The sequence below is a fragment of the Rattus norvegicus genome, chromosome 7 (assembly GCF_036323735.1).
Source record: "Rattus norvegicus strain BN/NHsdMcwi chromosome 7, GRCr8, whole genome shotgun sequence".
In the NCBI taxonomy this organism is placed as follows: Eukaryota; Metazoa; Chordata; class Mammalia; order Rodentia; family Muridae; genus Rattus; species Rattus norvegicus.
The window spans coordinates 24,272,595-24,299,931 of NC_086025.1; positions in this window are offsets into that span (position 1 = coordinate 24,272,595).

Sequence of the window (27,337 nt, forward strand, 5' to 3'; positions counted from 1 at the left end):
ATGATAAATTCTCATCATTGAGGTCTACATAATGAATTGCTACTTGGAGCCTACAGGTATGCCTTACATGACCTCTGACCTGCCTTCTCCCTTACACCTGTACCCACAATGCAAATGGCACTTCCTTGATCATCTTGGACCACACCAGTTCCAAAGCTCCACCCCAGAGCGGTGATCATCCATTGTCTTGTACTTTATCATGCTCCACACTCACCTTCATTTTTCTTTTTTCTTTTCTTTTTTTTTTGTAGAATTTTAAAAATTTATTTACATTTCAAGTGTTATCCTCTTTCTTGTTTCCCATCCATAAACCCCCTATCACATCCCCTCTCCCCCTTCTTCTATGAGGGTCTTTCCCCACCCATCCATCCACCCCTTCCTGCCTCCCCACCCTGACATCCCCCTATACTGGGGAGTCGAGCCTTGACAGGACCAAGGGCTTCTCCTCCCATTGGTTCCCAACAAGGACATCCTCTGCTACATATGCAGCTGGAGTCATAAGTCTTTCCACTCTTTGGATGGTGGTTTAGTCCCTGGGAGCTCTGATTGATTGGTATTGTTGTTCTTTTTTTTATTGGATATTTTTATTTACATTTCAAATGTTATCACCTTCGATTTTAAAACAAAAGTTTGGGGAGATGGATTACATCCCCCCAAACTCCCCAGTGTACCCCATTGTAATCCTCACCAAAACACATTTCCTTCTGTTTCTGAATCTTGTGAATGTGTGTAAATGTGTTTTATGATACTAAGCTTGGAGACTGAAAAGAAAACTGTTTAATCTCTACCACCACCATCAACTTTCTGAAGTCTTACCTCCTTGAACCTCGGTCTGCCTCAGAGTTTATGTGGATACAGATGAAATTTCTACTGTGGGCATAGAATAGATTCTCACTGTATCTCTGGAGAAAACTATCATGTCGAGAGCAACTGCTATGGTATATCTGAGCCCACTTCATTGAAAGGTACTTGAGTATCCCTGTCTCCAACATAAAAAGTACACCAGCTAAATTTGATCTTGTTTCCTGACATGGTTGTGCAAACAAAGTGAAATTGAACTTCCTAGGAGTCACTTCTTTTTCTCTATCATCTGCAGATCAAAACCAAACTCCCACGCATACGCTCAAAAAGTTTCATGAAATCCTTACATCCCCAGTAGAATATATAGCAGATCTCCATATACCGGCTTTGCTTCTTAAATCTGCTGCTCTAGATCTGTAGTTCTCCATGTTGGATGCAGGAGTTATCTGCATCAGAAACAGCAGAGGAATTTTCAAAATCTCGATGCCTAGGTCATGACATATAATCATTAACTAAGAACCCCTAAAGATGAATTTCTTATTGACCCTCCTGGATACTATAGTATAAGCATCAATTTAATTACTTTACCAAAGTGCTGCATGGGATAGACCTAGGTCCTACATATATGTAACAGATGTGCAGCTTGGTCTTCATGTGGGACTGACTCTGTGGCCTATCTTTGGATGGATCCCTGACGCTGAACTGAGATGCCTTGTCTAGGCTCAATAGGAGAAGATGTGCCTAGTCCTACTGCTACTTGATAGAATGAGGTGCGTGGGGGGGATATCCATAGAGGGCTCCCCTTGTTTGAGAAGAAAAGGGGTGGGGATGGAGGGGGAAGGAGGAAGGAGATCCTTGGAGGAGAGAAGGAGAGAAAGCTGTGATAGGTGTGTAAAGTAAGTAAATTAATTTTAAAAATCTCAATTAAAAATTCTACCAAGATACAGGGTGTCATGGTGCATACCTTTAATCCCAGCACCCAGGAGGCAGAGGCAAGTCAGTCTTTGTGAATTTGAGGCCAGCAAGGCCTACAGAGGAAATTCCAGGGAAGCCAGGACTGCATAGAGAAACCCTGTCCCCATTCCCTCCCCCAAAATCACAAATTTGTTGTGTGAGAGACACAACAAATAGCTTTAGTGTTTATTGTTTTTAAGACTGCCATATGCCAGTCCTGAGATTCCAAATCACCGTGATGTGGGAATTTGAAGTATTAATTTCCAAGAGTCTCCCCAGGAAAACCCCTTTCCCTGTTGCCTCAGAACACCAAGCATTCTGTCTTCTTGGCTTTCCCTAAGCTTTGCTCTTTGATGGAATGTCTGCTCCTCCCCCAACTTCCAAGAGAACTGCTGATCCCAACTGTAGACTCCTCTCAGTGACTTTCCCTAACTCTTCCTGGGAAGAACTCCTGACTCCCCATCTGTGTTTCCATGGCAGTCTGTACATGCTTCTGCTAAAGCATTTATCACATCATCATATTATTACCATTTCTTTATGTGTCTGCCACACCCTTTGAGTGGTATTTTCCCTTTTCATCCAGCCAGCACCTAACACACCACCTGAGACTTAACTGAATCTAGAGAATGTTTATTGAATTAAGTAAAATTGTTTGTGGGGTTGGTCATTATATCAGATATCAGTGTGTGTGTGTGTGTGTGTGTGTGTGTGTGTGTGTGTGTGTGTGTGTGTGTGTGTGAAGACTCCAGATATTGGAAAGGGGCACAATAAAGATCCTATTGCAAAAGAAGATAGTTGGCCACAATGTGACAATATGGAAGAAATACCTGGACTAGGGCTTAATTCCACCAACTGAGGCTATGTACCAAAGTGATCAAGTTTGTTTTCTAACCCCTATGGGGTCAAAGATGCCCATTTAAAGTTAGAAGTAGATTCAAAGCCAGGTGAATGGCCACGATGGATAATTGTAGCACCTGGGCATTAATTATTTAAAGTTTAAAAAACTAGAACATAGGGCCAAAACCTAGGCCTTACCATCACAAATTAGATTTGCTAAAATTCTCAATGAGAGAGACTCGGGTGGTTCTTGTGCTCTCAGGCTTGTAAAATAGCAACATCAAATCTATAACTGTTTACAGAGGTCGAGCTTTTAGTGCAAAGGGGCCTATTGCTCTTGGGTTCCTTCATCCGGTGATCTGCCCTGGTTCAGATCAGTTACTACTCTCATGGGAAATGAGGGAGTTTTGAAATTTTAGGTAAAGGTGGCCAAGGTCACTCTTGGGTGGCAGGAAGCTGGGTCTGGCTTTGGAGAACCTTCACCGTGAGCTGTATCTTCTTCTCCTACCTTCATGAAGAACCCTGGAGCTGAAGCAAGGATTAAGACAGTGTAGGAACATTGTGGAGATGGGACAAGAATACAAGAGAGGCTGAGGGTGAAGGGTTGCCCTGATAGAATGAACAGAACACAAGAGAAGGTCATGGCTAACCCTCCCTAGCCACAGGAATGTAAAGCTGAATTCCAGCCACATTTAAGACTCTGTGAACAGGAAAAGATCTGAGTGTCATTATCTAGAATGTGTTAGGGCACAGATTTCTATGTTACTTCTGACAGCACCTGCAGGTCTCGGGTAGCACCAAAATCAACCTCGAGTTAAAAATTTCACCACTCTTGAAATAAAGTTAATGTCTGCAGAATCCAAACCAGGTTTTCCATGGAGCAGGATGGTCACTCTCATGTTGTATAGTCCTGAGATCAACCCAAGAATAGAACCTCAGGGGAATTTAAGAATAGATGGATATCAAGACACTCAACTACACTCACATGTAGTGACTAACACACATTTCAGTCAAAGCACTCAAATACGACTCAATTAAAACTCTATTCATTACCCTTGGCAGGGAATAGAGAGGCAAAGATTAAAACAGACACAGAAGGAACACCCATTCCGAGCCTGCCCCACATGTGGCCCATGCATATACAGCCATCCAATTAGACAAGATGGATGAAGCAAAGAAGTGCAGGCCGACAGGAGCCGGATGTAGATCTCTCCTGAGAGACACAGCCAGAATACAGCAAATACAGAGGCAAATGCCAGCAGCAAACCACTGAACTGAGAATAGGACCCCTCTTGAAGGAATCAGAGAAAGAACTGGAAGAGCTTGAAGGGGCTCGAGACCCCATATGTACAACAATGCCAAGCAACCAGAGCTTCCAGGGACTAAGCCACTACCTAAAGACTATACATGGACTGACCCTGGACTCTGACCTCATAGGTAGCAATGAATATCCTAGTAAGAGCACCAGGGGAAGGGGAAGCCCTGGGTCCTGCTAAGACTGAACCCCCAGTGAACTAGACTGTTGGGGGGAGGGCGGCAATGTGGGGAGGATGGGGAGGGGAACACCCATAAAGGAGGGGAGAGGGAGGGATTAGGGGGATGTTTGCCCGGAAACCGGGAAAGGGAATAACACTCGAAATGTAAATAAGAGATACTCAAGTTAATAAAAAAAAAAAAAAGCAACAAGAAAAAAAAAAAACTCTATTCACTGATCTTTGTTGAAAAGAGTACCCACTGTATGCCCAGTGTCATCCCAGCAATTAATCCAGTATTTGGGGTGCTCTTTCAGAAGAATGAGTGAGACACTATCAAAGATCACAGGAATCAATCACAAGCTAGCTGGAGGTGACAATCTACGCTGAGCTCTGTAAACAGAATACAATGAGATCTGTCAAATCCCCCAAACACCTTTGACCTCCAATGGAGAGATGTGTGGTTGGAGAGGAGAGAATGAAAAGAACTCACTATCCTGCTGGATTAAACAACCTAATACTATATGTGAAGCTAAACTACCAGCTATAAAATGTTCGCTAAATACACATCTCTAAAGCCTGGAAACCAGTGGGAATTCCTGGGCCAGTTCTGAAGCAGGCAAATGATTTGGATAACACAAAGGGAAAAGGAAGTCCCTAAATCCCCCAAGGATGGTGGTGCTAAACCTAGATAAGCACATCACTAGAACCAGCAGTATGAGTACCATGTCAACTTCTGCTCCTATAGGGGATAGGTCAGAACCACTCAAGGTAAAATCGTATTGAATTTAGGTAGGCTGCAAAGGCTTCCATTGCTCCCAGGATGCATCATCTTTTCAATATCAAGGTGTGAAAATATGAACAGAGAACTCTAACTTAAAAACCTCGACCTCAACGCCCAGAGTCTTTATTAGGGTGTCACTATTGATTACTAAGTAGGCAAGCAAACGCTTTGGAATATGCTTCCAAAACTGATACCCAGAAGCAAAAGATACCTTCATAAGGATGCTGATATAAAGCCCTTCCTAAAACGTGAATCCTGCTCAATTGAGTATGGCACATAAATGTATAATTACAATGTGTTAGTTAGGATCTCTAATAACATCTGAGATGCAGAAATACACACCACTTGGAAAAAAATGTTTTCATAGAGTTAACAGAATAAAAGTCCCTTTCCCTTCTCTGACCTCTAAGAAGAAAGGCTTCAAGTGATAAGGAGCAGGAGGAGTGGGTAGGGACATTTTCATATTCTGTATCATAAAGATGCTCGTGTACTCCATATTGTAAAAAGAATCAATACGTACATGTTATTACTAGCTCAGCACACGGTTTGTTTGTTCTGAGTTAACTCCTCCAGCCCAGATGTCCCTGAAGAGCAGTACAATGTTGACATCAACACAAATTTACATTTCTAGAAGGGCCTGAGCCCAAACATCAACAGAAGTAGGGAAGAGTTGCAAGATATGACGAAAAGAGAGGACAGATACCAAGGCACTAAGTGTGGCTGATCACCTAGAAGGGCAGGGGCAGAAGTGACACAAAGACCCAACTCAGCAAAGATTGACAGTTTTTGCCTCCCACAACGAATGAAGCCTGCCTGCTGAAGATTAAAAGATATAATGTCATGATGTTTACCTAATATTTTCTCAGACAGCAGGCTCACTGGCAATTAACAATGAGCTACGGCATTTTGGTTGCAGAAACTTTCAGGGTAATAGTTTCAAGTTTGTACGATGACTCTGTCATCCACTGTTTTTGTAAATCTAAGTGTTAGCAGAGTTTGTGATGAGACCAAGGGTTCTCATCAACCCTTTCCTTCACAGTGTGTTTCTTGATGAAAAGCAAAGATGGATAGGAAGTCGTAACAGTACACGAAGCATCTAGAATATTGACAGGTGATGAATTTGGCAGTATATATAGGGAAAGAGAGGGATGGGGGAGTGGGGAGGAGAGGAGAAAAAAATTCAAATCCTGCCTGTTTTAGGGTTCAAATCCTGCAACTTTTAGGGTTCAAATCCTAAATTGCTTCTTCTTCCATAAAAAATAGTGTTTATTAATAAACATTAGAAAGACAACTGCTGGTTTTAAAAAACAAAACCTGTTGGGAGAAAAATGTCTTTGGGAACCAGAGACCTGAAATCATGCTTAGATGATATATATTTGGGAAAGGTGTCCAAAATGACTTAGCTCAGTTTATACTGAAAGACATGCCACACCTCTAACATAAGGGTAACTCGTTCCAACAACTGCCCTCTAACCATTGCTTCATTTTTTTTTCAAAATCTGATGGAGCTGTTGTTTCCGCTGCACACCCAGAGTAGATCTGTGTGGTCCCTGATGCTCTGCGTCATCAGCTTGCTCTTCTATTTGTGTTTATTTCTCTGACTTAAAGTCTTACATCCGGAATCAGGCTGGAAGGATAATATAAACTTTATAGCATGAACCAAAGATCATGGAGAAACGGGTGATGAACTAAAAACAAGATTTGGTTTGGTTTTGTTACTGTAAAAGAAGTTAACTAGTAGGAGGGTAATCCTAACAACGTTGACTGGTGTTTACACGAAGCAAGTCACTAAGCAATGATAAGTATTCTGCATCCTTCAAGGGTCAAAAGTTCAAAGATAGAAGTAAAAGGAACCCGAGAGCTGAAGGAACGATTGCCTGGTTTCCCGGTGTGAAGATGGGAGTCTTGTGTCCAACACTGAGGTAAAACAACACTGGCAGAGGGAAGCACCAGAAAGTCTGAGGAGAAAGAAGGATACCATCCGTGGCATTGAAAATAGAAAACATTTCATTATAGGGTCTTGGCTAGAGAGGGGATGAAACAAAACTGAGACAAAGACTAATACTACAGCTTGGACATCAGCAGGAACAGAAGAGCACATTTCTCCTGTGGATCAGGATGACAATGGATGGGTATAGCATTACCAAGTCCACATAGTAAGTGTCACAGACACACTGTAGGCCATTCAACACCAGGGCCAGCAAGATTATCCAGGGGATAAAAGCTCACTAGCAAGCTTGGTGACCTGAGCTTGAGTCAAGAACCCAGGGGGTGGAAGGAGAGAATCGATTCTCTTTCTCTCTCTCTCTCTCTCTCTCTCTCTCTCTCTCTCTCTCTCTCTCTCCCTCCCTCCCTCCCTCCCTCCCTCCCTCTCCCTCCGTCTCTCTCTCCCCCTCTCTCTCTCTCCTTCCCTCCCTTCCTCCTTCCCTTCCTCCCTCCCCCTGTCTCTGCACCTCTGTCTCTCTCTCCCTCTTTCTTTCTCTCTCTCATACACACACACACACACACACACACACACACACACACACACACACATGTGCTTAAGTAGATATACAAATCAAATACTTAAAAATAATAAATTATGAATAGATAACCCTTTGTATAGCTTAACCAGCTTACTAGAGAGGAAATCAAATTTGCACACTAATGAGATAGACTTAGGTTTATTTTTATATAAAGGATTAAATATTGGCTGAATTACTTGCTACTACAGGACACAGAGCATCTTCACCATTTTTTCAGAGTTGCTCCACGTTATGCATTTCTTTTTAACCATAATACTGAGACCACCGTTTCACACAGACATGGAGCACAAAATGGCGGCACAACTATGGTTAGGGCTTCAAAAATTATGCAAAAATTCTCTTTCAGTCTCATGCCAAAATCAATCAGACAATTGCTTATGAAGCCGAGTCATTAATTAAAAAAAATTAATAAAATCAACTGTTCTAACATGATAAAAATCCCAAGATATGCTAATTTTTATGTTCATGATGAGGAATAACAGTAGGGAAATGCTGAAAGTCTTTGATTCCTGTAGTTCAATCATAAGCACAGAAAGCTTTGTACGTACATCCAAAACTGCTGCAATTCATAACTTATTGGAGTCTAAAACATGAGCTGAGGTGTTTCAGGCAGAGTTCATGAGCACTGGATAAGAACAGAATGTACCTGCAAACGCACGCTGCACCACAATTGGAGGAAAGCTGCAGGATGCAACTTTGCATGACGCAAATGCTTTTAGAAACATGTCAGGTTTATTATGTTTGATTTTTTAATTAAATCTTGTCTGCCCCATATTCAGAAAGTTTTTACTGTTGAGAAATGTTTCAAGACCTGCCTTCCCATTCCGTTACACAGTTCTATGTTGGTTCATTACCACATAATTTAAAGAAATTGTGCTCTAAGAGAGCTGGGAACACTGAGATGGCGCTAACCAATAAGAGCAGAAATTACACAAATGATGACCAAACAGAAGCAGCCAGTGCTGGAAGCCTCATTTGAAACCAGAAATTCTGAGTCATTGTGTTGCCCCATCCACTCTTCAATCAGTGCCTTCCATTAAGCACTGATTGAAGCTACCTGAAAACCAGTTGGCAAGAAGACCTGAGAAATGGGGCTCCCTATAATGCTGACAACATGGGATTTTCAAAGGGACCAGGAGATACAAGAGCGCACACCATAACGTATGTTGAGTTTGACCTTCTGGTTTGCAAGTCTTTAAATTCTAGAGGCAAGTCCAATTCTAGAGGCTGGAAGGGCTCTGGAAAAGTAGGTGGTACCCAGTCAGCCTCTCCTGATCCTCATGGTTACAAAATGAATCACCAATTCATGTACAGTGCCTAATGATTATCTTATAGCCTAGCGTTGAATCCAAAGTGGATGGTGTTTCAACCTTTGTGGTGACCACACTGGGCTCTGAAACGATGTGATAGAATGCAAGGGAGGCATCCTAGTGTCCCCTGTCAGGACTTGCAAGTCATAAAGACCTACACATAGGCAACGTGTCCTGTCTAATATCTTCCCAAGCCTGGGCTAAGACTCGTTTCTTTCTATTTGACATTCATGAAGTACAACTGACCTAGGACATACTTGTATTGGGCTCATTTTCATGAATTCGTTTAGCCATCCCTTTGCAGGACCAATAGAGAGCTTAGCAGCTTAACTCTGAAAGAAACACAGTCCAAGGGATCAATGGAAGATGGTACTCATAATGAACGGGACAGTCTGTTAAACATGCCAGTTTGGCAAAGTCAGAAAAAAATTCATTTCTTTTTGGCAAAGTCTTTAACAACATCACACGAAACTTCCTTTCTTCTGGAGCAAGAAACCCCAGGATTACTGTGGCAATAATTAAATACAAGCCACCCAGCTTGCTAAAGGGAAAGGAAGCACTTATTGGAGGGCAACATATGCCAGATGTAGTCTTGGAACCTAAAACACACTGTGCCAGCAAGTCGTGGTGCTCCTAAGGAAGTCGAAGCACAGCACCCCAGCGTATCGTAGAGGAAACCACCAGAGTTCAAATGATTCAAGAAGCTTCAGAAAGATGTAACTATTGAGTAAAGAATGGGATCTGGGAGGCAACAGGATCCAAGCCTTTCCCAGAAGAAAACATTTATAAAGGCTTCCCCGGGAGGAAGGGGAGAAGGCAAAAGGAGGAATTTTTGGTATCTAGTGATCCAGATCGGAAGTGTCAATGTCCCTTACAATTGAATCAGGACTGAATCAAGAGGCGTACATGAAGATTACAAGGCAAGAGGATATCTACAATTGTTTTCCCCAAATTCCATGAGTATTATCTTTGGATCATCAGTGACTCCCTAGTCCCTAACAGTGGAGAGGCTGAGGCAACCAACTCATCACCTTGTGGGGGAAGCAGCCACACTTAGCCAGATCCCTAGCCTCCTCTGCTACCTGAGGGCTGCGGTAGAGGTGGAGAAGGGACCGGCCCTCCTCCCCACTCAGTTCTGCATCACAGGATACCTCTCTGCCTCTTCCCCTACCCCGATTCCCACTGGAATTTACCCTCTTACAAAGGAGACACCAGCTCTAAACTAGGCCCTTTACCCTCTGATAGGGAGTTTTAGGGTCTCAATTTCCAGAGTTGACCAGGAATGCCATCTGCTGGTTTATTACTAAAGTATGGAACGATGTCCTCCTGGCTAGGCCCGTCACCGAAGTTTCCATCTGTCTACAGGTGTCCCCCGGCATCAGCTGACTTAGTGACTCTTTGGGCCCCTCTCCATTTAGACAGTTCCGTTTCTGCTTTCTGATCTCAAGTTAAGCTATTATCTTAGAGACACATGAGGAAGGGATAAAGGCAGTTGGAACAGGTTTTGCTCTCTGGGTCACTAGAGAGGAGGACTTCTTTTCTGTTACCCCTCTTCTCTTTCCAGTCTAGAACCTAGGCCCTTTTAAAGGATATTCTTTTTCCTGTCTGTCAACTAAATGAACTGGGCTCCTCTCTAACTTTTGGTCCTTAGGGCTTTCTCTTTATCCCTGATTACGTTCTGTATCTCCTCTGAGCCTTCTTTCCCTCTTCCTGCCTGAGTTTTTTTCCCCTTCTCCCACTTCCAAACAAAAACACTCCTGTAAATCAGTACTCAGACTGAAAGAAAGAAGCAGACTGAACAGAAAGAAGCTAGGGGGGTCATGACAGAATCATTTCTAAGTTAGCCATCTGTGTTAAGTGCCTACATAGATTATTTTAATTCACCTTACACTGGTTCTTTAAGGTGAGTGTTATGCTTAACCTGTCTTCCAGATGAAGAACTTGAAACTCAGGCTAAATCACCAAGTTTTTATAGGCAGAAAGCAGCAGAACTGTATACAAATAGAAAGGGCAACCAATCAAACTGCAGACTAAGCTTCTCAGACCAGAAAGGAGATGCATTTAGAGAAGATACTTGGCCTCCATTTTTCTATATGGATAGTAGTTATATTAGCCAGACTAATCTGAGTGCTGCTATGTTTACAAACCATTACCAAAGCATGGTGGGTTTAAAACAAGCTTTATTATTTTTATTCCTGGTATATTGGGTTGTTAATGAGTTTGACTTCACTATCATCACAACTCAGGCTGACAGAGCCTCCATCCTCTGGGATGTTGCTGGTCACCAAGATGTACCAGCACTGGAAGCTTCTCCCTGAATTGCCAGCTGCTGTCAACAAATCCGCTCATATTTATTGGTCAAAGCAAGCGGCACTCCCACCCTTTGGGAGTTGTGGGGAAATGTGGAGGTACAGAGATCATTACTAACATGTTATTTATCACGAGGATCCTGTATGAATAAGAATTCTGGACGTACAAATGCATAACTCTAAAGATTGCTTAGTCCCCCGTCCATGCCTTGCGGGTCTTCCCACTCCCCAAACTCTGTAATTTACACTTGTTTGCTTGCTTTGGGACCAAATCCTATTACTTTTAGCAATGGTTCCTTTAAGGCTACTAAAGAAACTTTGTTTCAAGCATAGACTACACAGGCAACATTTCATACCGTACTAATAAAATCAATGTTCAACTAAGAATTGGGAAAGGAAGACTCTATGACATAATATAGGCAGAAATTCATAGCATATTTCCTGGTACAAGACAAGCACTCAATAATTGTTAGCTTCCTTAAACGTTCCAATTAATCTTTACGTGAGAAACGCATCCATCTTCATAACTGCCAAGGGCTATTGAGTTCCAGAAGCATTTCTGGCTATCATATTCCTTCCTCGACACTGCTGAACTGTGATGGAAAAGTAACAATAAACGGGCTGGGAGATGGCTCGGTTGGCAGAGGGCTGGCCATGCAGACACAAGGATCTTAGTCTGGATCTTTATACCCCACATAAAAAAGCCAGATGTGGTGATATTCAACTGTAGCCTCAGAGCTGGGAAGGCAGATATAGCAGATCCCAGGGGTTCACTGGCCTGTCAGCCTTTTCTACTTGGTGAGTTACAAGCCAGGGAGAGATACTGTTGCACCAAACAAGGGAGATAGCAACACCCAAGATTGTCCTCTGGCTTCTGAATGCACTCATACACACAATAAGCTTTGCCAGAGCTCTGCCCACAAGACGAAAATGTGAGAAGTTAGTTCTCTGGGTCGCAGTAATTTTCACACGAGCTCTTTCCGATTAACTAGACTTTTTGTTTTGTTTTGTTTTGTTTTGTTTTTTGATATGCCTAGTTATCACCAGCAACCTTCTCATAGTTTGTTTTCTTGGAAAGAAAAAAAAAAACAAAAAACAAAAAACAAAACCACATGGGCATGCTGGGGTTTTCCTTTTAACTTCTAGAAAAATAGAAACAGCTATTCAGTGGCAAAATGAAGGAAGCCCCACACGACAGTAAACCAACTAATCAGACCGTAGATCTTGGAAGAGACCCATGGTATGAGAGCAATTCCCTTTGAGAATCTGGAAAACAAACAAGGGCTGTGCCAGTAGGACAATTCTGCTCACCCTTTTTCTGATTCAAACTAGGATTAAAAAGGAATGCCAGTCTTTTAGTCTGTGAGGGAAAAGCAGGGATGTTGTTTATCTCACCCACAGTGGAGACACTTTGATAATGGGAAATCCTCCCTGACTTTACTCTACCTTACTTTACCCCAGATATGACTACCTTCAACTGAACCTTTTCTTCTTTGTTTTCCACTATGAAGAAATGCTTGCTGGTGGAACTTTCTAGACGGATACCCTTGAATGCACTTCCTGATGAAGTGGGAGATGAGCCAGCTGCCAGGACAGATGTTGAAAGCACTGGGAACAAGTAAGGCTGATTGTAATAGCACGTTGCATAGGCTGAAGGAGCCTTCTGGTGGTGGAGGCCCCAGTACAGTGTATAGGCGGCATCCAGATAAACAAAGCCAAGGCAAAAGCGGCTCACGACACCGAGGCTCGCCTGCTAATAGGTTACATGTCATTGGAGCCCTGAAAAGTATCTCCTGAAAAGAAAAGGAAATGGTATCATCAGAGAAAACTGAAAGATTTTCGCTCTCAGACTTTATGACTGGCAGTCTAAGTAGGTTGTATAGGCTGTAATTTCAGTCACAGAGACGACTCCCAGGCAAGATATGATTGATTAACTCCTTAAAGACCCTGTCATCATTTCAAAACTGTAAGGGTTTTTTTTGCTCTCAACCTTATTCTGTTAAAATAAAAATGAAGGCCACAGTGCGTCACTATCAAGCCACCAATGTCTTATTAAGAGTCATTAGAATCCTCTTCCAGAGATTTCAGGATCCCATAATAGTAAGGAGAAAGGTGTTCCAATATCTGAAGGGATTTTATTGTACATAAAAACTGGTTACTGATGGGTGGTTCAGTCTCTGTGAGCTCCTATGGACCCAGGTTAGTTGATTCTATAAGTTTTCTTGTGGTGGCCTTAACCTCTCTGGTTCTTTCAGTCCTTCCTCCCCTCTTCCACAAGAGTCCCACAGCTCCATCTAATGTTTGCCTATGAGTCTCTGCATCAAATATGCCAAGGTAAGTTGATATCCACAGGAGGTCTTCCCTTCTCTGAGGAGAAGGGCAGGGAATGGGGACTAGGGGAAGGTGAGAAGGGGGACTCGGAGGAGAGGATAGAGGGAAAGCTCTGACCAGAATGTAAAGTAGATAAATGAATGAATGAATGAATGAATGAATGAATGAATGAATGAATGAAATAGAAAGCAAAGAACTGATTACTTAAGACTTAAAAACCAGAGGTTGGGAGTTGTGCTACTGAGAATATGATAGAAAAGAAGAAACAAACAAGAAAGGCAAAGATATAATTAGACTTCATTCCATGTTATGTCCGTACAAAGACAGGTACTGGTATTGCCTCCCAGATGCTAAGCAAATGCTCTACCTCTGGCTGATGACCCACCCTATATCGTGTTTTGAATGTTTTTATTTGTTTCAATATTAATTGAGTTTTTTTTTTTAGTTTTGTCTTCTTAAAGCTGGGAGAGTAAAAGTGGGAGTAAGGCCAAGAGACAACTGTTTCAGGCCAAAGATTAAATCATGAAAGCTGACATCGTCATCGTCTTCTCACTGGGTATAATTGACTAGAAAATCACCTGGTGTGTGGCAGATGGTGAGTATATCATCGTGAATAAATACATAAATAAAACAGAAGCTTTAAAAAATGAAACAGTCTGTGCTTTGAAGTGATTACTGGAAGATATACCCTTATCCTAATCTCTGGCATATTGCTCAAAACACATGCAAACAGTACTCTAAGGACTGCCAAAGCAAGTGAGAAAAACCCAATTGAAAATCAACAGTGATGCTATGTCATCCTCTTTAGTGACACAATGGATTTTTATTTACTTATTTTAAATTCTGTTGCAAGCCTAATAGGGGGTAGATTTTCAGGCTAATCTTTATTCTTCAATTAAAAAATTCCATATAGCTGAGCGTTATGGCACATAGCTTATAATCACAGAACTGAAGGGGCTATGGCAGGAGGACTATGAGGTTAGGATCATCTGAGAGCTACACTGCAAGACTGTTTTCACACATACAAACACACACATGTACAGACACACATACACGCATGCATACACATGCGCATGCACATAGAAAGATAAACAGAGATAGACACAGAGCAACACAGAAAGAGACACAGAGATACAGAGAGAGACACAAAGACAGAGAAACAGAGACAGACAGAGATGGAAAGACAAAGAGACAGAGACACAAAGAGATTTTCTTATGGATGGAACAAGAATATCTAAAAAGGAGTCTCAACCACACCAAAACGTCAAAGGAACTGTTTGGCCAATTCTGTACCCTTCCCACATAACTTCTGTAAAAGTAACTTTGAAATGTTCTTATAGAAAACAATGGTAAGTAGAGGAGGATTTTTATTCAAATCGAATTACCACTTATTATTCATAAAGCACATCTCACGCACAGACAGGATTTCACTACTAGAATAGGGCACTGTTGCATACATCTCCTTTGTGTTGGCTTAAATCCTAGTTCAAGATTTACATTAGCAGTGGATGTTACAGGTGTACAGCAAGGTCGCACGCCATTATCTTAAAGCATATGTGCCTTTTCCCCTGAGTTCTTGACTGTACTTCTACTGTCTGTACTTGATATTTAGCTCAGATCCACATATCTGAAAATAGCATTGTGCCCTCTTACCTTCTTCATGACTGCTACTGGTTCCTACACACACACACACACACACACACACACACACACACGCACGCACACTCTGCCCCACTGCTGAACCCAGTGTTAAAGTCGTAGTCAGCCCCCTGGCTCCATCTATCAGCAAATTTTGTTGTTCCTAGCTGGCTCAAATATCCAGCTTATCCCCCATTTCTTCTGGAGTTATGTCCTCCAAAACATCAGAAATGTCACGTCAACACTGCACTTAACGAACCTACATTGCAGTACATCAAGTCTATTTCAACTTCTCCTGATCTTACATTAGCCCATATCAGACAAACACCACCCAACAAAACAGGTTTGTTTTATAATAAATTATTGGATGTCTTATATAAACACATAGGCATTTTGTAAATATGATGATGTACAAAAACCTAAAATGTATTATCTACCTCCAAAAAGCTAGCTATGCAGTACCTTGTCACAGTACAGTAACAGTTCTTTAAATTCACAATAAATTAATTTTTAGGCCGACGGGGGACTGAAGTTTCCCACCACTTCCCATCACTGCAAACTACTTCCCTAGGATAATGACCCAATATCAAAATTTTAAGTGCGTTTTTAATGAAAATGCTCCCTTTTGTATAATTGTAATGCTGAAATGTCATAAACTGAACCCTCACAAAGAGAGCATCTGCAGTCCCCCACCTACACTGGTCCCTCCCCTCCGTCGCCTATGTGAGCAGCTCTTAGACCAATCGAGTTGAAACATAAGATTGACCAGCACACCAGTTAAATCAAAAAATGGCATTCACAATACTATCTTTTACAGGTCAAGGAGTTCTAAAGTTGACAGCAGATACAACCATTGGGCTAGAGGAGTATATCCATGGGAGCAAGGTTACAAGTAGTGAGCCTATATTAACTATTAGCTGCTCTAAATAGTATGAGTCACACCATCTCCAGAAATAGACCAAACGCATCCTTGAACAAAGAAAAGATGATCTAAAAGAGTATATATATATATATATATATATATATATATATATATATATATATATATATATATATATATATAAATTATCCTGGCCAGCCTTGCAATAGGGCAAAAATGGATTGATCCTAGCACCAACCAGATGTCCTTCTTTACTCTTTCTTTTTAATAAATGCAAAGCCTATTCTAAAAGAAGCATTTTACCAATTCAAAGCCTTTTTTATCAAATCCCCATAATTATTTTAACTATGTAGCATAATCTGCACACAGCCAGTGATTAAGCCAGGCCACAATTAAAACAATACCGTGAAGCTAATGACAAATGAGCTAGACAGACGGCTATGTCTTGCTATCTCGGTGTCTGAATACGATTCTATTCTTCAGACATCATTAAAAGCTTCCAACATATTTTTAAATCCCTGGCCGTCTGAGGATCGGTGGGGTCAGGGAAGAATGAACAGTGACAAAGAATGGGAAGGAATCCCGAATGAAATTTGGGCTGTTTGACTAAGCTTTTCATCATGAAAGAAGAAAGTAACTAAAAATGCTTCTTGAGAATTTTTTTTCCAAAGAAAAAAATTTTTTATGAAACTGTTGAATTGGAAAGCCAGGTAGTTTGGCAAGAGCTTTTTAGAAAGTAGAAAATCATAGCTGATATTTCCCCCATTTAAACAAAGTTCCCATATATTCCAACTCAGAAGAAATGAGGGAAAGAAGAACAAATCTAAAGTTTGATGTTAAATTCTCAACTTTTATGCAATTACCCACACATGTCCAATGACATCATTTACATGCATGCCTTCCCATGTTATTAACAGGGTTACATATTGGTATTTTGCTCCCAATGAATAGCAGAAAAGGTAACACAAAAGCCATTAGGTACACAGCAATAAAGACAATACCTACATATCAAGAAAAATACCCACCAAAAATAGTTATGAGACAATGCAAACTGAGTTTTCTCTATTCTAGGCAATGGCTGTCATGGCTAAATATATAAATGAAGTCACTCTGAGAGGGTGTCGTGAGAATAAGGGTTCAAGATGCACAGGGGGCATCCTTTTACGTTAGATCAGCTATTGCTTGGATTTCTTTAAAATCATGCATCTATGATTGCCATCTAGCTCAGTGTTAGGACACATGCTCACCACCCGTGAGACCCTGGGTCATGCCCCAACACCACATACATACATATACAAAGAGAAATTCGGCACTGGGGTATTAGCCTGTTCAGGACCATTCTGGGCAGCAATGTAAGCATCCTGATAATCCCTCAAGGTGATTGTGATGGCCAGCTGGAAATTTTAAGATCATGACTGGCAGAAAACTATAAGGATTTAAATATCCCTTCATTTCATCTATAATCAACCTTCCCATGGGCTAAACGTGTGACTACATTGAAGAGGCCGATGGTTATGGCCATCTACGAAACCAAATCAGACCAGGAATCTTTCAGAGGTGTCAGTCAAGGAAATAACTAAGCTATTATGGGAGGGGGGATTTAGGGTACCATCGTGTTGGATTTTTAGAACTAAAGAGTAACAGACTGAAAACTTTTTGATTCCCTCTGAACATCTTTAATGAGTGGGCACCATTCAGGTATGGTACTGATATTATACCCGCTCATTCAAATAAGCAAAGCTGGATTTTTTTCTAAGTATGGTCATGGTCCATGAGAAGTGGTAGCCTTTGAGTGCGTCTTCTCCACTCCATCTCACTTGGCCATCGAAGTCACATGACCACTGGCCAGACTCCGACTCAAAGTCCTTGATTTCTTAAAAGACACGCGCTTCAATCCTTCACTTCTTTCCATCTAACAACGTAAACTTCGCTTCCCTCACATGTTAGCCGCTGGGCAAGAAGCTACAAAATTAACTCCTGGTCTGATATCATCATACGTGGAGACAGGAACACGTAAGCACACAGACTACTTAAGCCCTAACCTACGAGAGAAGTTACCTACACCAGAGGGTCCATTCTAGTCCAGTTCTCAGACATTGAGAACATCCAGTAGCATCAGAATAAAACCTATAGACTTCAAACCCAAGAGGAGCCGACTCATTGGACGACCCAAGAGTAGTCATGATCAGGAATCATTTGCAGGTAATTGGCCAATAGCAGGAGGATTTGGGAAAAAAAATACACAAACGTAGGCAATCTTCTGAATTGTCTGATCACCGACTGCTCTCACTGAGTTGTACTGTCAATCTGTGTCTGTCCGGTCGTACTTTCTAGATGGCTGATGTCAAAGCCTCACTCATTCTGAGCAGCATGCTACCTAGTTGTTTCCCTGCTGCCAAACTGATCTACAAACTTTGTGCAAATCTACTTTAAGCAACTACAACCATAACTGGGGAAGTTGATTTCCTTAAGAAGCCAACGGAATTGAGTTGCCAAAGAGTTTCCAGGCGAATATGCCTGGAATTTGGGGTTTTTTTGATTTGTGTTTCTACAAACTCTGGGCAAGCTGCCCTACTAAAATTACCATTAAGTTGAATTTATGACCAAGTAACGCTGCATTTCTCTCCTTAAGGACAGCTCTTCTCTATCTCTCTGGGCTCGGCCACAATCTATGTGGGAAAACAGTAAATCAACAGCCTTGCGATTCCTTTTTTATGTGTGTGCCTTGGAACTGCAGTGGGGGTGCCAAAGCAGTTAAGGTCTGCTTTATGATCTGTGTCTCAGGAGGACAGAAGAGTCATTCTGAGGATTTGTTAAAGGATCAGCAAGATAATTGATAACCAGTGTGCTGGCATGATTCTCTGATTGGAATGTCTTTGTAACAGTTTCCAAATGGTGTGGAGATTAGGAGTCTTAGGCAGAGGCTGAGTTATATGGTCTGGGCTGTATTCTCACTTTGCCTTCTACCCGAGAACGTTTGGGTCATACACTTGACCTTCGTGACCCACCATCTGTCACATAGGTAGAAAGATGGTCATGGCCCAGATGGTGCAGCACACAAAGCACCAGGAAACACCACGCAAAAGTTGGCATTTATTTCTGTGGCTTTCCTGGGCTTTTTCATTAAAATCAGAAGCAAAAATGAAACGTGATTTTAATTCTCAATCTCAAGTTATGAGACACTGTTAGCTTTTTGTTGTTGTTACTGTTGTTTGTTCTGTGGTACTAAGGTCGATGCTGGGCTTCCTGTGAGCCATGAATACCCTCTACCACCAAGCTAAATCCTTAGCCTTCCCTCCTTCTTAATATACAGTCTTGCCAAATTCCCCACTGCAGCCCTGAAACAGCTCTGTCTCAGTGGGAATACCCCAGTGGTATTCTCTGTGACCTTATTATGGTTGGATGACCTCCAAGGCTAATTACTAATGTGACTAGTAAATTGGTACTGCCTGTGAGTTCTTCTCCAGGTAGACCTCTCCACTGGGCTCTTAGGCTTCCTCACAGCCGGGAGACTGACTTATTAGGACAAACATTCTAAGAGGTCATTTGTCAGAGCCAGTTTTTTAGGGTGTAATTCTTGGTCTTACCATATCCACTGCCAGTTTCAGAGCCATCTCTTGGAAGCTGCTTCAGCAATGCACCTGAAATGTTTCACTGATCAACTGCTTTTATTAATCAGATGTTTTATTGACTTCAACTGTTGGACTATAAAGGAGACTATTTTCTGGTATGTGTGCTCTTAAAAATCCAAGGGGTTTTCACACAAATAGAAATGATAGCATTCTGTTTTTAAATGAATCTACAAATAATTCTCTGCAGAGGGGGACTTCCTCCTGTTATCTAGAATGCCCCAAACTCACAAATAATGAATGGCATATACAAGGTGATGTGAACCAACGTGGCCTTACAGTTATCTGACTCTCTTAGTAAAAAAATATTCATCATTGAACCCCTAGTAAACCAATGGTAATCTAGGGGAAGCTATGAGCACTTCCTTCCTTCGTCATTAAGTGAATGGTAATCTCAGACCACAGTCTGTCCAACAGAATACTCATTAGCAAGCAAGTCTCAAATTCTTTGTATGTATAAACTCTTCCCATGGGCTCTCTGTTCTCGGTCTTGTAGGCACTCCTACATGCTTTCCCATAACAGTCTAAGAAAATCCACCAAAGCACCTAAGTGGACAAAGTAAAGGCCTTGATTAAGTAGGGAGGCACCAAGTTCTACATATCAGGCTGAGACAGTCTGGGCATGTGCTTAAGATGTTAAGCTCTGAGGTGGTTCAGTCTCTCAATTTCCTTCCTTCAAGGGCAGCAGGCTATGTTTATATTGATCTGCAATGACAAGTATTACATGATTTCCCCAATTACTTCTTTCTTGTAAACTCCCACCTTCAGCATACTTACTCCACAATGAAAGGAGAGAGGAACCCTAAAGTATTCATATACATTCATATAAATATTCGTAAGTTTCATCTACATTTAATACTTCTCTACTTACCCTTACTTACTATCTGGGAGCTTGATTTGTACTGTTTCAGATGATGTCTTTCCAAATATTCCCTTGTAAAACATATATATATATATATATATATATATATATATATATATATATATATATATATAATTAAGCTTCAGGAAGTCCATAAGGTAACTGAAGATCATCTTCATTTTTTTCTCTAACGGTATCTCTTAGAAGTCTTGCAAATAAATTGCTAGATGCTCAGAAATCCATCTAGTTTCCCTACATCAAACATATCACACTGGGCTACAACAGAGGCACGTTTTTAAAAGGAAAGGTCTAGAGACATCAGATAGAACACACTACTGTCAGTAAATGGAGAGCTCTTATTCAATCAACAAGCCATTGGCACAAATAACTCAGAGTTAACTAGAAAAACCAGGAATTAATTTTAAAAGAGATGAAACAGTGATTCATACTTGTCGTGAAAACCAAGTTGAAATAAACATCCTTTAATGTCTAGGGTTTTTTTTTTTTTTGGAATTATATTTTATCCTTTTAAAAATGTAAGTGCTCCAGGGCGTGTCCACAGCTGCTTGGATTCTTCAAGCAAGAGCGAGTTGGGAGTGTCTCTCTTGTACACATAAAAACTTCTTAAGGTATTTTATATGCATTCAAGTGGATCATTATTTATAATACCTTACTATAAACCATTTCGTAGCCCAGATGCATCACGATGCATCTAAAAGTTGAGGTTTTCTGTTATAGTGTATCTGTAATCCATGGCAAAAAAAAAAAAAAGATAAATAAAAAGTAAAAAAAAGTAGCCTTTCGTTTTTCTCTTCACTAGCAAAACTATGCAAAATAATTTAGACCTGAAATCCAGGGTCCTACGGGACATAAGATCATGCCAGAAAGTTTGATAAGGTGGAGCAGTTTGAGACCGGGAGACTCAGTGGGCACACACCTAAGGCTTAGGTGACTCCCAGCTCCTTGCCAGACTCCTGATTTGAAACACTACATGCCATGCCTCTCACATAAAAGAGACATGGGTCACAAAGGCCTAAGACAGTGATCTCTATGCTAATGAAGTACCTAGAGGCCCGGAGGGCTTAGCCAGTAAGCTTCCCTTCCCAGACATTCCTCCCTGAAAAAGGTATCAGGCCCACCCTGAGAAGCGGGGTATGGTTTTATACATCCACTTTCCGCCATGACAATAAACTGTTTAGCACTATGGACTGCCTCTTTTCACCAAGATCCCCAGTAGGGAGCCAGAAAGAAGGCCTTCTCCTACAGAGCCTCAGCCTAATCTCCCTGGCCTGCCCCACCTGTGGATCCAGCCCATACACATACAGCCACCAAACCCAGACAATATTGCTGATGCCAAGAAGTGCATGCCGACAGGATATAGCTGTCTCCTAAGAGGCTCTGCCAGAGCATGACAAATACAGAGGCGAATGCTCACAACCAACCATTTAACTGAGAACAGGGTCCCCATTGGAGGAGTGAGAGAAAGGATTGAAGGAACTGAAGGGGCTTGCAACCCCATAAGAACAACAATGCCAACCAGCCAGAGCTCCTAGGGACTAAACCACTACCCTAACAGTACACATGGGGCAGCAGCTCTCTGCTCCCAGACCCCTTGGGAAAGAGACCTCACCGCCTGGTCAGGTGGGCACTCCTGAGGCTGCAGAGCAGAAGAGACCACCAACACTGCCCACCCCTGCCCACATCCCTGGCCCAAGAGGAAACTGTATAAGGCCTCTGGGCTCCCGTGAGGGAGGGCCCAGGAGCGGCAGGACCCCTGCCTGAGACACCGCCGGAACCTGAAGGAAACAGACCGGATAAACAGTTCTCTGCACCCAAATCCCGTGGGAAGGAGAGCTAAACCTTCAGAGAGGCAGACAAGCCTGGGAAACCAGAAGAGACTGCTCTCTGTACATACATCTCGGACGCCAGAGGAAAACACCAAAGGCCATCTGGAACCCTGGTGCACTGAAGCTCCCGGAAGGGGCGGCACAGGTCTTCCTGGTTGCTGCCGCCGCAGAAAGCCCGTGGGCAGCACCCCACGAGCGAACCTGAGCCTCGGGACCACAGGTAAGACCAACTTGTTTGTTGCAAGAAAGCTGCCTGGTGAAATCGGGACACACAGAGGCAGAATTCCTCTAGGACCGGGCAAGTCCTGTGTTTACCGGAAGTCCCACACCCGCGGATCCCGGCCCGCAGCAGCTCTCTGCTCCCAGACCCGGTGAGAGAGAGACCCAACCGCCTGGTCAGATGGGCACTCCTGAGGCTGCATAAGCTCCCGGAAGGGGCGGCACAGGTCTTCCTGGTTGCTGCCGCCGCAAAGAGCCCGTGGGCAGCACCCCGCGAGCGAACTTGAGCCTCGGGACCACAGGTAAGACCAACTTTTCTGCTGCAAGAAAGCTGCCTGGTGAACTCAAGACACAGGCCCACAGGAACAGCTGAAAACCTGTAGAGAGGAAAAACTATACGCCCGAAAGCAGAACACTCTGTCCCCATAACTGACTGAAAGAGAGGAAAACAGGTCTACAGCACTCCTGACACACAGGCTTATAGGACAGTCTAGCCACTGTCAGAAACAGCAGAACAAAGTAACACTAGAGATAATCTGATGGCGAGAGGCAAGCGCAGGAACCCAAGCAACAGAAACCAAGACTACTTGGCATCATCGGAGCCCAATTCTCCCACCAAAACAAACATGGAATGTCCAAACACACCAGAAAAGCAAGATCTAGTTTCAAAATCATATTTGATCATGATGCTGGAGGACTTCAAGAAAGACGTGAAGAACTCCCTTAGAGAAACACAGGAAAACATTAATAAACAAGTAGAAGCCTACAGAAAGGAATCGCAAAAATCCCTGAAAGAATCACAAAAATCCCTGAAAGAATTCCAGGAAAACACAATCAAACAGTTGAAGGAATTAAAAATGGAAATAGAAGCAATCAAGAAAGAACACATGGGAACAATCCTGGATATAGAAAACCAAAAGAAGAGACAAGGAGCTGTAGATACAAGCTTCACCAACAGAATACAAGAGATGGAAGAGAGAATCTCAGGAGCAGAAGATTCCATAGAAATCATTGACTCAACTGTCAAAGATAATGTAAAGCGGAAAAAGCTACTGGTCCAAAACATACAGGAAATCCAGGACTCAATGAGAAGATCAAACCTAAGGATAATAGGTATAGAAGAGAGTGAAGACTCCCAGCTCAAAGGACCAGTAAATATCTTCAACAAAATCATAGAAGAAAACTTCCCTAATCTAAAAAAAGAGATACCCATAGGCATACAAGAAGCCTACAGAACTCCAAATAGATTGGACCAGAAAAGAAACACCTCCCGTCACATAATTGTCAAAACACCAAACGCACAAAATAAAGAAAGAATATTAAAAGCAGTAAGGGAAAAAGGTCAAGTAACATATAAAGGCAGACCTATCAGAATCACACCAGACTTTTCGCCAGAAACTATGAAGGCCAGAAGATCCTGGACTGATGTCATACAGACCCTAAGAGAACACAAATGCCAGCCCAGGTTACTGTATCCTGCAAAACTCTCAATTAACATAGATGGAGAAACCAAGATATTCCATGACAAAACCAAATTTACACAATATCTTTCTACAAATCCAGCACTACAAAGGATAATAAATGGTAAAGCCCAACATAAGGAGGCAAGCTATACCCTAGAAGAAGCAAGAAACTAATCGTCTTGGCAACAAAACAAAGAAAGTGAAAGCACACAAACATAACCTCACATCCAAATATGAATATAACAGGAAGCAATAATCACTATTCCTTAATATCTCTCAACATCAATGGCCTCAACTCCCCAATAAAAAGAAATAGATTAACAAACTGGATACGCAACGAGGACCCTGCATTCTGCTGCCTACAGGAAACACACCTCAGAGACAAAGACAGACACTACCTCAGAGTAAAAGGCTGGAAAACAACTTTCCAAGCAAATGGTCAGAAGAAGCAAGCTGGAGTAGCCATTCTAATATCAAATAAAATCAATTTTCAACTAAAAGTCATCAAAAAAGATAAGGAAGGACACTTCATATTCATCAAAGGAAAAATCCACCAAGATGAACTCTCAATCCTAAATATCTATGCCCCAAATACAAGGGCACCTACATACGTAAAAGAAACCTTACTAAAGCTCAAAACACACATTGCACCTCACACAATAATAGTGGGAGATTTCAACACCCCACTCTCATCAATGGACAGATCATGGAAACAGAAATTAAACAGAGACGTAGACAGACTAAGAGAAGTCATGAGCCAAATGGACTTAACAGATATTTATAGAACATTCTATCCTAAAGCAAAAGCATATACCTTCTTCTCAGCTCCTCATGGTACTTTCTCCAAAATTGACCATATAATTGGTCAAAAAACGGGCCTCAACAGGTACAGAAAGATAGAAATAATCCCATGCGTGCTATCGGACCACCACGGCCTAAAACTGGTCTTCAATAACAATAAGGGAAGAATGCCCACATATATGTGGAAATTGAACAATGCTCTACTCAATGATAACCTGGTCAAGGAAGAAATAAAGAAAGAAATTAAAAACTTTTTAGAATTTAATGAAAATGAAGATACAACATACCCAAACTTATGGGACACAATGAAAGCTGTACTAAGAGGAAAACTCATAGCGCTGAGTGCCTGCAGAAAGAAACAGGAAAGAGCAGACACTAGCAGCTTGACAGCACACCTAAAAGCTCTAGAACAAAAAGAAGCAAATACACCGAGGAGGAGTAGAAGGCAGGAAATAATCAAACTCAGAGCTGAAATCAACCAAGTAGAAACAAAAAGGACCATAGAAAGAATCAACAGAACCAAAAGTTGGTTCTTTGAGAAAATCAACAAGATAGATAAACCCTTAGCCAGACTAACGAGAGGACACAGAGAGTGCGTCCAAATTAACAAAATCAGAAATGAAAAGGGAGACATAACTACAGATTCAGAGGAAAGTCAAAAAATCATCAGATCTTACTATAAAAACCTATATTCAACAAAACTTGAAAATCTTCAGGAAATGGACAATTTCCTAGACAGATACCAGGTATCGAAGTTAAATCAGGAACAGATAAACCAGTTAAACAACCCCATAACTCCTAAGGAAATAGAAGCAGTCATTAAAGGTCTCCCAACCAAAAAGAGCCCAGGTCCAGACGGGTTTAGTGCAGAATTCTATCAAACCTTCATAGAAGACCTCATACCAATATTATCCAAACTATTCCACAAAATTGAAACAGATGGAGCACTACCGAATTCCTTCTACGAAGCCACAATTACTCTTATACCTAAACCACACAAAGACACAACAAAGAAAGAGAACTTCAGACCAATTTCCCTTATGAATATCGACGCAAAAATACTCAATAAAATTCTGGCAAACCGAATTCAAGAGCACATCAAAACAATCATCCACCATGATCAAGTAGGCTTCATCCCAGGCATGCAGGGATGGTTTAATATACGGAAAACCATCAACGTGATCCATTATATAAACAAACTGAAAGAACAGAACCACATGATCATTTCATTAGATGCTGAGAAAGCATTTGACAAAATTCAACACCCCTTCATGATAAAAGTCCTGGAAAGAATAGGAATTCAAGGCCCATACCTAAACATAGTAAAAGCCATATACAGCAAACCAGTTGCTAACATTAAACTAAATGGAGAGAAACTTGAAGCAATCCCACTAAAATCAGGGACTAGACAAGGCTGCCCACTCTCTCCCTACTTATTCAATATAGTTCTTGAAGTTCTAGCCAGAGCAATCAGACAACAAAAGGAGATCAAGGGGATACAGATCGGAAAAGAAGAGGTCAAAATATCACTATTTGCAGATGACATGATAGTATATTTAAGTGATCCCAAAAGTTCCACCAGAGAACTACTAAAGCTGATAAACAACTTCAGCAAAGTGGCTGTGTATAAAATTAACTCAAATAAATCAGTTGCCTTCCTCTATACAAAAGAGAAACAAGCCGAGAAAGAAATTAGGGAAACGACACCCTTCATAATAGACCCAAATAATATAAAGTACCTCGGTGTGACTTTAACCAAGCAAGTAAAAGAACTGTACAATAAGAACTTCAAGACACTGAGGAAAGAAATTGAAGAAGACCTCAGAAGATGGAAAGATCTCCCATGCTCATGGATTGGCAGGATTAATTTAGTAAAAATGGCCATTTTACCAAAAGCAATCTACAGATTCAATGCAATCCCCATCAAAATACCAATCCAATTCTTCAAAGAGTTAGACAGAACAATTTGCAAATTCATCTGGAATAACAAAAAACCCAGGATAGCTAAAGCTATCCTCAACAATAAAAGGACTTCAGGGGGAATCACTATCCCTGAACTCAAGCAGTATTACAGAGCAATAGTGATAAACACTGCATGGTATTGGTACAGAGACAGACAGATAGACCAATGGAATAGAATTGAAGACCCAGAAATGAACCCACACACCTATGGTCACTTGATTTTTGACAAAGGAGCCAAAACCATCCAATGGAAAAAAGATAGCATTTTCAGCAAATGGTGCTGGTTCAACTGGAGGGCAACATGTAGAAGAATGCAGATCGATCCATCCTTATCACCCTGTACAAAGCTTAAGTCCAAGTGGATCAAGGACCTCCACATCAAACCAGACACACTCAAACTAATAGAAGAAAAACTAGGGAAGCATCTGGAACACATGGGCACTGGAAAAAATTTCCTGAACAAAACACCAATGGCTTATGCTCTAAGATCAAGAATCGACAAATGGGATCTCATAAAACTGCAAAGCTTCTGTAAGGCAAAGGACACTGTGGTTAGGACAAAACGGCAACCAACAGATTGGGAAAAGATCTTTACCAATCCTACAACAGATAGAGGCCTTATATCCAAAATATACAAAGAACTCAAGAAGTTAGACTGCAGGGAAACAAATAACCCTATTAAAAAATGGGGTTCAGAGCTAAACAAAGAATTT